The sequence below is a fragment of the Bubalus kerabau genome, chromosome 11 (assembly GCF_029407905.1).
Source record: "Bubalus kerabau isolate K-KA32 ecotype Philippines breed swamp buffalo chromosome 11, PCC_UOA_SB_1v2, whole genome shotgun sequence".
Lineage (NCBI taxonomy): Eukaryota > Metazoa > Chordata > Mammalia > Artiodactyla > Bovidae > Bubalus > Bubalus kerabau.
The window spans coordinates 107,707,458-107,720,628 of record NC_073634.1 but is presented as its reverse complement, the minus strand read 5'-3'; positions in this window follow the sequence as shown (position 1 = coordinate 107,720,628).

Sequence of the window (13,171 nt, the reverse complement as noted above, 5' to 3'; positions counted from 1 at the left end):
CACCCAGGCGGCCCTGCCCGAGACTTCTGGGAGGCGGCGGAGGTGGGACCGGGGCTCCACGGACGAGCAGGAGCCAGAAGCGGGGTCCGAAGGACAGGAGAGCCTGAAGCCCCAGCTGCAGCCCTGGGCAGCGTCGCCCGACCTCAGGGAGCCTCAGCTTCCTTGGCTTTCAAGTGGGACCACACAGTGTTAACACCTACCTCTCAGGGTTGGTGTCGGGGTGGTATCAGGTGAAGCATGTGGAATGCCGGCCAGAACGGGGGCTTCAGACACATCACCGACAAGAAGGAGGTTCGGGGAAAACAACGTGGACGAACCTCAAAGACAAGCCCCCAGGCGAGAGAAGGCCGGCGTGGACGGCCACGTGTGGCCGGGAAGTGTCCGGCCTGAGGACATCCCTCGAGACAGAAGCCCGACCGGGGGTTGCCAAGGCCTGGGAGGGGGCGGTTTCCTTTGGGGTGATGACAAGGCTCTGGAACCAGATAGAGGGCTGGGAGCACAGCGCTGTGAATGGGCTGAGTGCCGCCGGATGGTCCACTTGGCAGCGGCTCGTCTCATGGCATGTGAATTCCACCTCGACACACATTGCTCTTAAAGAAAGGAACGTGTGTGGACAAACACGGCGTGTGGAAAGATGGCTGGGCCGGACCCCGGACACGCTGTCCCCTGTGAAGACACGCTCCTTCAGCCTGTGAAGGTGGAGCTGCCGCGTCGCCCCCACCACCCCCGCTCAGGCCCTGGGAACCTGCAGCCCGGCCGGCAGTGCCCGGCGGAGCCTGGACTCGGCAGGCACTGGGGAGAGTGCCCGTCAGCTGCCCCAGGGAGGGCGCTGGAGAGGCCTGCGTCCGGGAGTGCTGGAGGGCTGCTGTGCATGAAAGGTGTGATTTACGGGGGCTCATTAGAAAGAGAGAAGCACTCGCTTTCAGGCACACTCGCTGCACCTGCCGGGGAGCCCCTGCCCCAGGGGCCACAGGCAGTGGGAACCCCCTGCCTCACCCGCCCCAGGCCCTGGGGGTGCTCTGCGTCTCTGCCCACCCCTCAGCCAAGCCCCAATCCTGGCTCCTCTGGATCCCTCCAGATTTCCCGTCCCAATCCCACCGAGGGGGGACGTGGAGCTGGGGATGGGCGTCTCTGTGCTGTGACCACCACCACCCCCAGCCCGCAGGTACCCTGGACACGGTGTGAGCCCACCTGCCTGGGGAGAAGGCGGCCCCGCCCGCACCCGCGGAGGAAGCACCGGCCACGGTGGCTGACACGGAGGCGGTGCTGGGCTTCCCCCCAGGGGCCCACTCCCCGGACCACATCCTGGGCTTCTGGCCACCAGCATAAAGGATGAAAAGAGGCCACGTGCCTCCAGGCCCAGGGGAGCATCCATGTTGGGGGGAGGTGCAATGCTGTCACTCAGAACTCAGGTGCCCGAGGACCACATGGGCACTCAGCTGGGTGAGGCGCGGCCTGACCAACCACACTGCCCAGTGGGATCCCAGGGCCCAGGGAGGCCGTGAGCCGCAGGTGCCCAGGTCTGCCCAGACCAGGCTGGGAGTCGCCCAGGATCTTCAATATCACTTGACCAGCAATACACATACCTACGGAGGAACCTACAAAATCTTCAAATTCACAAGCGCTCTAACGGGCCCATGACCCTGCAAAGGCAAGCAAGCGTCATGGAAAAGCGCTTATGATCCCTCCCGGCCCATAATAACCGCACAGGAGTTGGAGAGAGATTTGCTGAGTGCCTGGCTTTTCTTGGGGTGGGCTTGCAATTTTCTCAAAGAAGCGGGTTCCATCAAATCCTGATGCCCAAGACCCTGAGACCAGGCCGCTGAAGCACGGGGCTGGATGGCCCAGCTTGGGCACCGCACGCCGGCTGGCCCTGCCCCTAGTCCCAGTGCCCGGCTCAAGCGTCGGGAGGAACCCCACCAGTCAGGCCCGCAGTGACCTTACGCACGGCTCCGGCAGCAGCAGCAGCCCTCTAGCCACTCCGTACCTCTGGGCCTCACCGCCCCTCCTGTCCAGAGCCTGCAGGCTCCGTCCCATCCCTGGGTCACCTCCTTGAGACGGTCCCACCTAAAGAAGCTCCCCCCCCGACGCCACAGGGGCGTCCCCCCGAGGCCTGCCGTCAGAGCCCTCAGCAGCTCTCCGGTCGCTCCGTTCTGTGCTCTGTCTGCGTGTGTCCCCTGGCCCAGCCGCTGTGGGGCCTGAATCCTTCCCCGCTGTGTCTGCCGAGCGCTGAGCCCTGAGGGAGGTAAATATTGAATGGGGACTGGATCCCAAAACAGCAAACACTTGAGATGCAGATACCTGAGTTTGAACCGCAGCCTGGCTGCTCTATTGCCACCTTGGTTGAGCTGATCATTTCGTCCTTCTTGTCCATAAGACGGACAGCGAGACAGCGAGATGCACGCACCCTCACTCTGCCTGCCGCCAATCTCAAGAACGAAAGGATTTTTTTTAGGACGTCTGGAGACCAGCCCCACCCCGAAGAGAAGAGCTGCAGCTAACTCCCCCAACCTGTCGACAGGAGTGCCTCGTGGGCACCGAAGTAATCAAATCACAGGAGGTGCGAGGGGGCGAGGGGAGGATAATTGAATATCAGAGAGGAAGCTAGTCTCAGGTCAGCCGTTCCACGGCTCATTCTCGTATCTGTGTTTTCTAAAAAAGCCCTCAGTGAAACACTTCTATTCTTTCATGAGTTCTAAAAGAATGTCGTAACATCCTGTAGCCATTACCATAGCAACTGCACTTATCGAATACCTACTATGTGCCGTGAGGCTCTCAAGGTGGCTCTTACTCTCCCACTTTGCAGCCGGGAAAACCCCGGCCACGCGGGCCTGGCATTAGACGAGGCCGGGGCCGGATCCTAGGTGGGCCTGGCAGGAGCCGGCCGCCCCACTGCACCACCACCGTGGAACGCCCTCACCCCACTTCCAGGCATCCACGCAGCCCTTCCCCATCAGGCCGAGGCCTCGCCGTGCTTTTTATTTCCAAGTCTGGTTACCACAGATGCAAAATGAAAAATGAGCCAATAACCCAGTGACTCTGAGCCAGTCGGTGCGAAATGCAATCACCACGGGGGGGACAGGGCGGCGGGTCCAACCAGCAGATCACGCGGGCGGCGCAGGAGGAGCGGCCCTCTCGGGCGCCCAGCAACAGCAGCAGAGCACACACAGGGCTCGCTCTGAGGGTCAGAGGGGCCCCGGCTCTGGCTGGGACGGCCTGGAACGGGGCTGTGCTCCTCCGCCCCTTTCTGCCACTCTGGACTCCAAGAACACCCACACCTGCAGAGCTCCAGCCCAGGTGAGGACGCCAAGACGTCAGCGCTGCCGGTGTGGTAACCGGGCATAATCCTGCTCAGCCTGAATGACGGATTTCCAACAGCCGACCGCACAGGTGGCCAAGGCATTTGGGGGGCTGGAGATTCTAACTCTTCTTTAAATTGAAGCACAGGTGCTTGACAATGTTGTGTTCATTTCAGCCACCCAGCAGAGCGATTCGGTCACACACACACACACGCACACACTTATTCTTTCCCAGATTCCTTTCCATTGTTGTTGCTATTGTTCAGTCGCTGTCATGTCCGAGTCTTCGAGACCCCGTGGACTGCAGCACGCCAGGCTTCCCTGTCCTTCACCATCTCCCGGAGTTTGCTCAGACTCATGTCCATTGGGTCGGTGATGCCATCCAACCATCTCATCCTCTGTCGTCCCCTTCTCCTCCTGCCCTCAATCTTTCCCAGCATCAGGCTCTTTTCCAATGAGTCAGCTCTTCACATCAGGTGGCCAAAGTATTGGAGCTTCCACTTCAGTGTCAGTCCTTCCAGTGACTCTTCAGGACAGATCTCCTTTAGGACGGACTGGCTTGGTCTCCTTGCGTCCACGGGCCTCTCAAGAGTCTTCTCCAACATCACAATTAGCACCAAAGCTTCGGCCTTCTTTATGGACCGGCTCTCACATTCATACACAATTACTGGAAAAACCATAGCTTGGACTGGACAGACCTTTGTCAGCAAAGTGACGTCTCTGCTTTTTAATACACTGTCTAGGCTTGTCACAGTTTTCCTTCCAAGGAGCAAGCGACTTCTAATTTCATGCCTGCAGTCACTGTCCACAGTGATTTTGGAGCTCAAGAAAATAAAATCTGTCCCTTTTTCCACCTTTTCCCTTCTATTCGCCTAGAAGTGATGGGACTGGATGCCGTGATCTTGGCTTTTTAATGCTGACTTGGGAGAGCAAAGGGAAAGGCCACCCACTCCAGTATTCTGGCCTGGAGAATTTCATGGACTGGATGGTCCACAGGGTCGCAAAGAGCCGGACACCACTGATCGATTTTCACTTTTAATGTTATTATCAATGACTTCCCTTCCGTTCCTCCTTTATATCATAGTCGGGACATTATACTGCTTTCATTTTCAAAATTATGTATGAGCTGAATTGTATCTCCTATGATTTTCATATCAAACAGTACAGGGACGGGTCTGATGAGGGAGAGCAGGTCAACGCAGAGTCCCGGCTACCCAGCAAACCGCCAGGGGGTTGATAGCATGCTGGTGCCCAGGCCCCGGGGCGGGGAAGCTGGCGCAGCTGGTCTGGGAAGCGGGGGGCAGGGGAGCGCCTAAGAAGTGCCCAGTGCCAGCCTGGGTGGGTTCCCTGTGCTCCTCCAGCCTCAGCTTTCTCATCTGAGATGAGAACGTCCCAGACACAGAGCCGAGCACCAGGACTCAGGAACACGGCGGTCCCTTCCCTCCTCACGTCCCAGGAGCTATGTTCTGCAGCACAGAATGCCCTGTTGGGGGCTGTCAGGAGAGGGGAGAGATGGAGAGGCCGTGGTCTTGCCCGAGAGGAGACAGGGAGAGGGACAAACCCCTCCCCGTTGTGCTCAGACGTGTCCGATTCTGTGTGACCCCCTGGGTTGTAGTCCGCCAGGCTCCTCTGTCCATTGGATTCTCCAGGCAAGAAGACTGGAGTGGGTTGCCACTTCCTTCTCCAGGGAATTGTCCTGACCCAGGGATCGAACCTGCATCTCTGGAATCTCCTGCACTGGCAGATGGCTCCTCCTTACCAGCTGAGCCACCTAGGAAGCCCCCATACAACATTTGATCTTAGCCAAAAAGCTGAGAAGGGTCAATTAAACAGGAGCAAAGGGGAGCCCCCTCCCCAAGAGAGCTCCTGAGGCTTCATTACCATGTTACCTTCCCCACCATCTGATCGGAAAGAAAACCCAGGAGCTGAGTGGCTTTCAGACCCCATCCCAGCTCTGCCCACCCTTTCCCACTCCTGGACTCCTCTGGACTCCTCTGGTCTGTCTGCCTGTTTGCTGAAATTCGAGGGTGCTGCTTTTGCAGGAGGAAAGCATGTCCCCAGAAGAGCCCCGCCTTCTGTCTCCCGGAGACCCCTCTCTCCCAGACTGTGGTGGAACCAGACACTGGGAGGCGGGCCACTGAGGCCCATTCCCGCTGCCCTGGCAGCCAGGCCACCTTCGCCCCAGGGGCCCTCCCAGCCTCACAAGGAGCAGCGGCTCCGGGCCCAGAGCGGGGACCCAGGGGCGAACAGCACAGGCCCTGCTCTGGTGTGGCTGGTTTCCTAGCAGGGTGTCCCGCCTGTACCCACCCCGGGTGCCGACTGTGTCTGGTACAGGGGAAGGGAGCTTTCTTGTCGTTCGGTTTGGGTATAATTTACAGGCAGAGAAACGCGCCCTTTCCTGTGCACCCTTCTGAGAGCCGGGATGCGTCCATGCGGCCGTGTAAGCGTCCAGATCTAGCCCCAACCAGCACCCACACGCCCCCACTGCGCCCTTGACTGTCAGCCCGCCCCACCCCAGCTGCTGGCGGTGGGTCACCGCCCTCTGTGCCCGGCAGGCAGCCCACTGAGTGGAACCGGACAGTGCCTGGTCCTTGGGGCCCAGCCGGCACCAGAGTCTGGGCCCGGCCCTGCAGCCTCTTCGCTGCTCGGAGACGCTCCCCACTGGCCTGGCCTCCGGCGATCTGTTCCCCAGACACGGACATTCTGGCTGTTGCTAGCTTTTGCTTAGCCAAGATCTACAACTGTTTCTCAGCCCAGAACAGGCTTCATGGCCCCCGGCTCCAGCCCCTTGCACATGGGCTGCTGTGCGCTGACATGTGGGCCGCCATGAGAATCCCTGGGGTGGTCAGCAAGGCTCGGGGACCCCGAGTCTCCTGCTGGGGGGCTGTAGGACCCCCACCCCTGCACGCTCCTTTACCTGGCAGGCTGCGGTGGCGACGGGACCACCTAGAATCCCAGCCCTTTTGTAAAGGAGGTGATGGGACCCCAGGTCCTGAGGAGGCCTAAGGGCAGGCCGCGGCCCCCTCGGCGCCCCCCACGCCCCCCACCACCTCGGGTGGGCAGCATGCAGGGGTTGTGCCTGCCCTGGCCCAGGCCTTCCAGCCAGAAGAGGATGGAATGAATGATGTTTCCCAGCAGCCAATGAACTGAGCGCGAACTCGGCCAGGGGACGGGGGGAGCACAGCGGGGAGAGGCCCCTTTCTTAGCCCCTCGGCCGACCAGCAGCCCACGAGCATCCCTTTGCTCCCCAGGGAGGGCTGCCCGCGGGGAGATCACTCAGGCCCCGATACCATCGCTGCTGGACAGGCGGAGATTGGAGTGTCCCGGGTGCCTGATCGCGCCAGCAGCCGCTGCCTCAAAGACATTCGAGGCCAGCGTAATGGCCCGCATTCAGCTCCCTTGGCAGCCCCGTGACCTTGGCAGCTCGGAGCCGGTGGCTGTTTTAATGAAAAATCAAAGAGTTGGGGAATGGCTGTGGCTTGCAGCGGGGGAGAGGGGAGGGCCCTGTGCGGTGGCCCTCCGTCCATCTGTCCACACCGGCTGCAGGCCGCCCTGCCCCTACCACGGGCCAACCAGCCACGGTGGCCCCCTTGTGATGGGGGCTGGGGACCCCTGAAGGGACAGAGATCCCCATGGCCAGGGACCTTGGGTCCAAGCTGTGATGAGAGCTGGGGACATGTTTGGGGACCTCGGTGGAGCAGGGGTAGGGAGGGAGATTGAGAATAGCTGTTATATCGGGGGGTCAGGGAGCCCCACGGGGTTGTCCTCAGCGGGCCAGGGCACTCCGTCCAGCCTGGGCCAAGGTGCCCACTGGCCACCCATTCCCAGCCTCGGTTTCCCCGTCTTGAATAGCTCGGCCTCTCTGGGTCCCCCAGGAAGAACCATCAGCTTCAGTGAAGACCCACCGGTGTGCCCACTGTCCCCCCAGCAGCCCATGACCCCGGGCTGTCGACAACCCATTTTCAGATGAGGAAGCTGGAGTGACCTCCCCCCAACCGCCAGATCGCACGACAAAGGTGAGCACCGGGGTGCAGACCCTCTGCCTGGGCCGGGGCGAGAGGACCCGCTCATGCCCCAAGCTCTCCTCTAGGAGCTCAGGCTCAGCGCCAGGCCCCGCGCCCTCACCGCCATCTCTGAACCCGAACAGGCCCCTCCAGGCCGGCAGCTGCCCCGGGCAGGAGGGGGCTCTGCCCAGCCCTGCTCTGTCTGCACCCACCTCTGGGCCCACAGAGAGTCCAGACCAAGGGCAGAGCCCATCATCTTCCCTGGGGCCCCCTTTCCCCTCATGGCAGCCACACCCCTACAAGCACAGACATCCGGGCTGACCCTGGTGTGGCCCAGAGGGGCGCCCAGTACAACCTCAGGCAGGGCAGGGCCTCCAGCCGGAGCCACTGGCTGGCTGGGAGCTGGCACAGACCTAGGGCAGGAGAGGGTCCCCAGCAGGTGGGCCTGCGCCCACTCTCCTGGCTGGGCTGGGCTGGGGGGCCTTCCTCCCCTCTACGCCCCTTCCCAGAGCATCCCCGAAGGCAGACAGTATCACCAGCGCACCTGGGAAATGAGACCCTGCACTCACGTCGGGGGAGGTAGGGAGAGACAGGGGAGGGCTTTCAGACCCCACCCCCCCCACCAGACCCAGGATGGCGGCTTCTCTGGGCTGAACCCTCTCAGCCAGTATGCCCCCTCCCACCCTCCTGGGCTGATGGACCAGGCCAGCCACCTCACCGGAAGCCTTGGCTCGGCCCCTCCTGCCGCGTCTTCGTTCTGTACTCCCCCCTCCTTGGCCTCTCCCGGGATTCGGGAAAGAAGGAGCGCTCAGATGCACCTGCTCCAAGCGCAACCCAGAAGGGCCGCTGTCCTGATGGCTTGCTGCCTCCTTGTCAGCCCAAGTGACCCCACTCCCTGAGCGTGCATGCACCTGAGCGGCTTCCACGGGCCCAGTCGGTCCCACTCTGAGAGCAGAGAGGAAACAAATGTTGACTAAAAACGATGCACAACTCAAGAGTCGCGAGCCAAGTTTTATTTGGGGCAAAATGAGGGCCGCAGCCCAGGAGGCAGGGCTCCGAGAGTCTGCTCCAAAGCGGCAGTGGGGGAAGGCCAATACGCAAGGTTTTGGCCAAGGGGGAGTTTAATGCCACGAAGCACTCATTTCACCAAAGGTTAGTCATGAGGATCTGACGTCGCCATGAAGGGAGTTCGTGCTTCTCTGATATGAGGAGATGCAAGGATTGAGATCACAAAATCTGTTCCTAAAGACATCCAACTATCTAAAGACCTGTCCCACCAGATTCCCTGGAGCACAGAGCGCCTCCCTCCACCCTGAACGCCCTCGGGGTCGCTGAAGATCAACAGCTATAGCAGCCCGGAGTCCGATCTCCGCAGAGGCAGATGGCAAAGGCCTTTGTCGTTCAGTCGCTGGCAATGCTCTTGGTAAGTGCCAATTTGTAGCTGACACAAAACACCCAGTGATGACGGCCGACAGGTCCGGGTCCTCCCTGGGGGCCTGGACTCCCTAAGGGTCAGAGGTCTGTGAACACCCTGACCCGCACAGCAACCCCAGGATGCAGGGCTTATCATCAGCCCTGTTTTTCAAACCAGAACACAGAGGCACAAAGAGATAAAGCTCCTTAGCTCGAGGTCACACATCTCCCGGGGAGTGGGGCCACTTCCAGAATCCACGCCCTTGACCATCGTCACACAGGCCACGAGGGTAGACCCCTTCCACCTTCCTTTTTCCTGTGTTTCCCCAGTCCTTGAGACCAAGGCACACACCTCTAGTGCCATTCCGCTGATGGGAACACTGAGGCGTGAAGGGCTCCCTTGGCGCCCTGCCACCTGGAGGGAGCCTTCTGGATCTACACCACTCAGACTCCACACCCCGAATATCCCTGAGGACCCCCCACCCACACAGCCCGTGTGCTCACTCCCGTAAGAAGTCTCGGACGGTCCGACCTCCTCCCCCAAGGTGGTACGTCCCTGGAACCGGCATCTCTGTGGTCTCCTTTCTTTCTCCTGGAAAACGGCCTGCAGCAGGTACTCAAAAATGCTGACCTATTGGATAACTTCTGGTGTCACAGAGAGACTGCCCCCACAGGGGAGCCGGACACCAGGCACCCACACGTTCCCGGGGGCCCCAGGAGAAGGGGCAAGCAGGGCTGGGGGAGGGGAGGGAGCCATCACTCACCGGGGGGTCCCCACGGCCTGGCCGAGCCCACTGCTCGCTCTCTGTCTCCGCACAGCCTTCAGGAGCCCCGTGGCAGCTCGGAGGCAGAGGGCCTCCCCAGTTAGAGACCAGGAAAACGAGGCTCTGCTAGGTGAGACTGCTTGAGCAGAGTCTGCAGCCTGCAAGAGGCAAATTATTACTTGGCTCTCTACACCACGCTGCCCTGGCCCCAGGATACCTGACAGGTGGCAGGTTGTCAACAAGCATCAGAGGACAGAGCCCCATCGCAAACACAGCCAGGCCTGCCCCAGAGGGCAAGTCCGAGGCCAGGTGGCAAGGTTCCAGCCTCCCCGCCCCATTCAGCCAGGTCTGGAGCCCTGGGGGCTGTTAATTGTCCCCCGCACAGAGGGCAGATGTGATTTATGAAGTGGGTCTTGGACACCCTCGCCTCCATTTGGTTGATGAATGTAAGGTTTTGGCGCCTCTGCCAGGCTCCAGGGCTTCCCCAGCGGCTCCGTGGTAAAGAATCCACCTGCAATGCTGGAGCCATAGGAGACTCGGGTTCGATCCCTGGGTCGGGAAGATCCCCTGGAGGCGGGCACGGCAACCCACCCCAGTATTCCCGCCTGGAAAATCCCCATGGACAGAGGAGCCTGGCGGCCTACAGTCCATGCGGTCGCACAGAGTCAGACACGACCGAGTGAGCGCGCACGCACATCACGCTGCATGTTTGGTCCAGAAGGACTTGCCCTTGCGCTTCCTGCCGGATGCCCACAGCAGCCCACAGGGTGGACTCACCGCTTTGCCAGGGGCACACCCTTGCCCGGCCAGGCGGGGCCGTCTCTGGACCAGAGCTGGGGGACGCCGCCGCAGCAAGCTCGGGGGCGGCACTGACCCTCCAGCACCTCCTGGCCGAGCGGACTCGGGTGCGGAGCCCGCGGGCCAAGCCTCTCAGAGGAGAGCAAGGAGTGTGCCCCCCGAGCTGGGCGGAAGCAGTGGGCACGAGGCTGTCTCCACCCCTCCTGGTCTCAGAGCCCTCTCCCCAATCCAGAGCCCCATGAGCGGCAGCCCACATCCCCACCCTGGGTCACCTGCACCCCTCTGAGGACCCCCGTCCTCTCCACGTGCCTCCATGGTCACCTCTGGCGCCCTCTCTCAGGGACCACTCTCTGGCCCAGCTCCTGAGTTAGACCCTGAAGCCCAGCTTCTGCTGCAAACCCTCTAAGGCCTCCATCCACCAAGCTGGTCTTGACTCCTCCCCGCCGCCAGGCCGCCGTGGTAGCACGGACCCTTGGACTGCGCCTGGTCCAGCCCCAGCAGAGTCCAGCAAGGGTGGCCTCGGCTTGCCCACGTGGCCAGGGCGGCTTGCGGCAGCAGGGACAAGGGGCTGGGGACGGATGGACATCTCCCGTGAGCAGGACAACTTGGCTCAGACGTGGTGAGGGGAGACTCGAGAGGTCCCGGAGGGAGAGGCCCCCCACGGAGTGTACCCGAGGCCAGGCCCGAGGAACCGCAGACCTCACAGCAGGGGCTGCAGGGGTCTCTGCCCTGATTGTAAGGCGACGCCAAGTTTTTCCTTGCTGGATGAATAGCCACAGAGGGTTTTAGGAGACAGTTGGCCGAGAGTATTGGAGCTGCCTCTAAAGACAAAGACAGTGGGCAGTCAGCATTTCAGGCTTGTTTGCACCCTGGAGAGCATTTCAGGGGCCTGAACGTCAGCCTGGACTTGCTCACCGGCGACGTGCTGCTGAAACAGGGGATGGAGTCCGGGCTCAGGCTCCAAATCCACCGGGAAGGCCACCTCACTGCCGAAGGCCTTGGGGCCAAGTGCACAGCTCTGCGGCGTCGCCGGGACCGTGGGCTCCGTCGGCGGCGGCGTCGGGACCACCGCTACAGCTGTCCCGGGACCCTGGGTATCACCCCGACGCCCAGCACCTCTGTGAGGCCGGGTTAGATCCAGGGTCTCGTGAGCCCCGGTTCCCAGACTGGGCTCCGGTGGCACCAGCCTCTTCTGCCGTCAGCGACAAGCGAGAGCAGGATGCGTGGCGGGGCGTCCTCTGCTCTGACCTCATGCCGCTGTCCCTCCGTGTGGGGAGAGGTGGCCTCTGTGTCATGGACTCGTGGTGGCGGCAGCTGGAAGCCGGGTGTTTGCTCTGCTTGTTTGAGGGTCTTCACTCCGTGACGGGAGAAGCGAGCCGCTGTAGGACCCCAGGTGGCCGTCCACGCTTTGTTCTGGGAGCCCGGGGATCCCGGCCCTGGTGTGCAGCCTGTGCTGGGAATCCTGGTGTCTCACTTGCCACCACCAACACACCAGCTCCTATTGTGACGTGAGCAGAGCAGACTTGCTGCCCTCAGGAGGGAGACAGGTGGCTTCTCTGTGAATAAAGAATACTGTTTCTCGTGAGTGCGGTGGGCGTTTCACAGCAGACAAGCCAGGGAGGGAGGGGAGGAGCCGTGACAACACCCGCAAGGGGCTCCCATGGGGCACGGCAGGTGCAAAGGCCCTGGGGTGGGATGGAGGGGCAAGACGAGGCAGAGGGTGCACGGAGAACAGTGTCTGAGGGTGTCCACCAGGGCAGCAGCGTCAGCCGGGCCGGACGGAGGAGGACACTGGTGTTTAAGGAACGGATGGACGTGGGGGAGACAGCAGGCTTCGGTTTGGACAGGCTGCTAGGTAATCTCACAGTCAAGGTTGTGAGAGGCTGACACTATCGGGGAGCGGACTGGGTGGTTGGATCTTAGGGTGGACTGGAGCCCAGGAGCCTTCTCCACGCGGATGGCATTTAAAGGGCTGGTGGAGGGGCGTGATGGGGCTGAGCCCGGTGCTCCTAGCAGGAAAGAGACAGAAGGATCACACAGGAAAGGCCCTGCCCAGAGGGAGGAGGACGGTGGAGCAAGGGCGGAGAACGCAGAGCCTCCCTGATGAGGGGCTGGTTGACGGAAGTGAGCAGGGGTAGTTTGAAGACATGGGGGGAAGGGGGCAGGGTTGTAGGTTGTTCAGTCAGAGCCCACAGGGAGGGCAGCTGATGGCCAGGCAAGAACAAGGTGGCTTTGGAGCTATGAAAGGGAGTCGCTCAGTCATGTCCGACTCTTCGAGAATCCATGGACTGCAGCCCGCCAGGCCTCCCTGTCCATCACCAACTCCCGGAGTTTACTCTAACTCGTGTCCATGGAGTCGGTGATGCCATCCAACCATCTCATCCTCTGTCGTCCCCTTCTCCTCCCACCTTCAATCTTTCCCAGCTGCTGCTACTGCTAAGTTGCTTCAGTTGTGTCTGACTCTGTGCAACCCCAGAGACAGCAGCCCACCAAGCTCCCCCGTCCCTGGGATTCTCCAGGCAAGAACACTGGAGTGGGTTGCCATTTCCTTCTCCAGTGCATGAAAGTGAAAAATGAAAGTGAAGTCGCTCAGTCGTGTCCGACTCTTTGTGACCCCATGGACTGCAGCCCACCAGGCTCCTCTGTCCATGGCATTTTCCAGGCAAGAGTACTGGAGTGGGGTGCCATTGCCTTCTCTGTCAATCTTTCCCGGCATCAGGAAAAATCTTTCCCAGTCTTTTCCAATGAGTCAGCTCTTCACATTAGGTGGCCAAAGTATTGGAGTTTCAGCTTCAACATCAGTCCTTCCAATGAACTGGAATGGGTAGCCTTCCCTTTCTACAGGGGATCTTCCCAACCCAGGGATTGAACCCAGGTCTCCCTCATTGCAGGC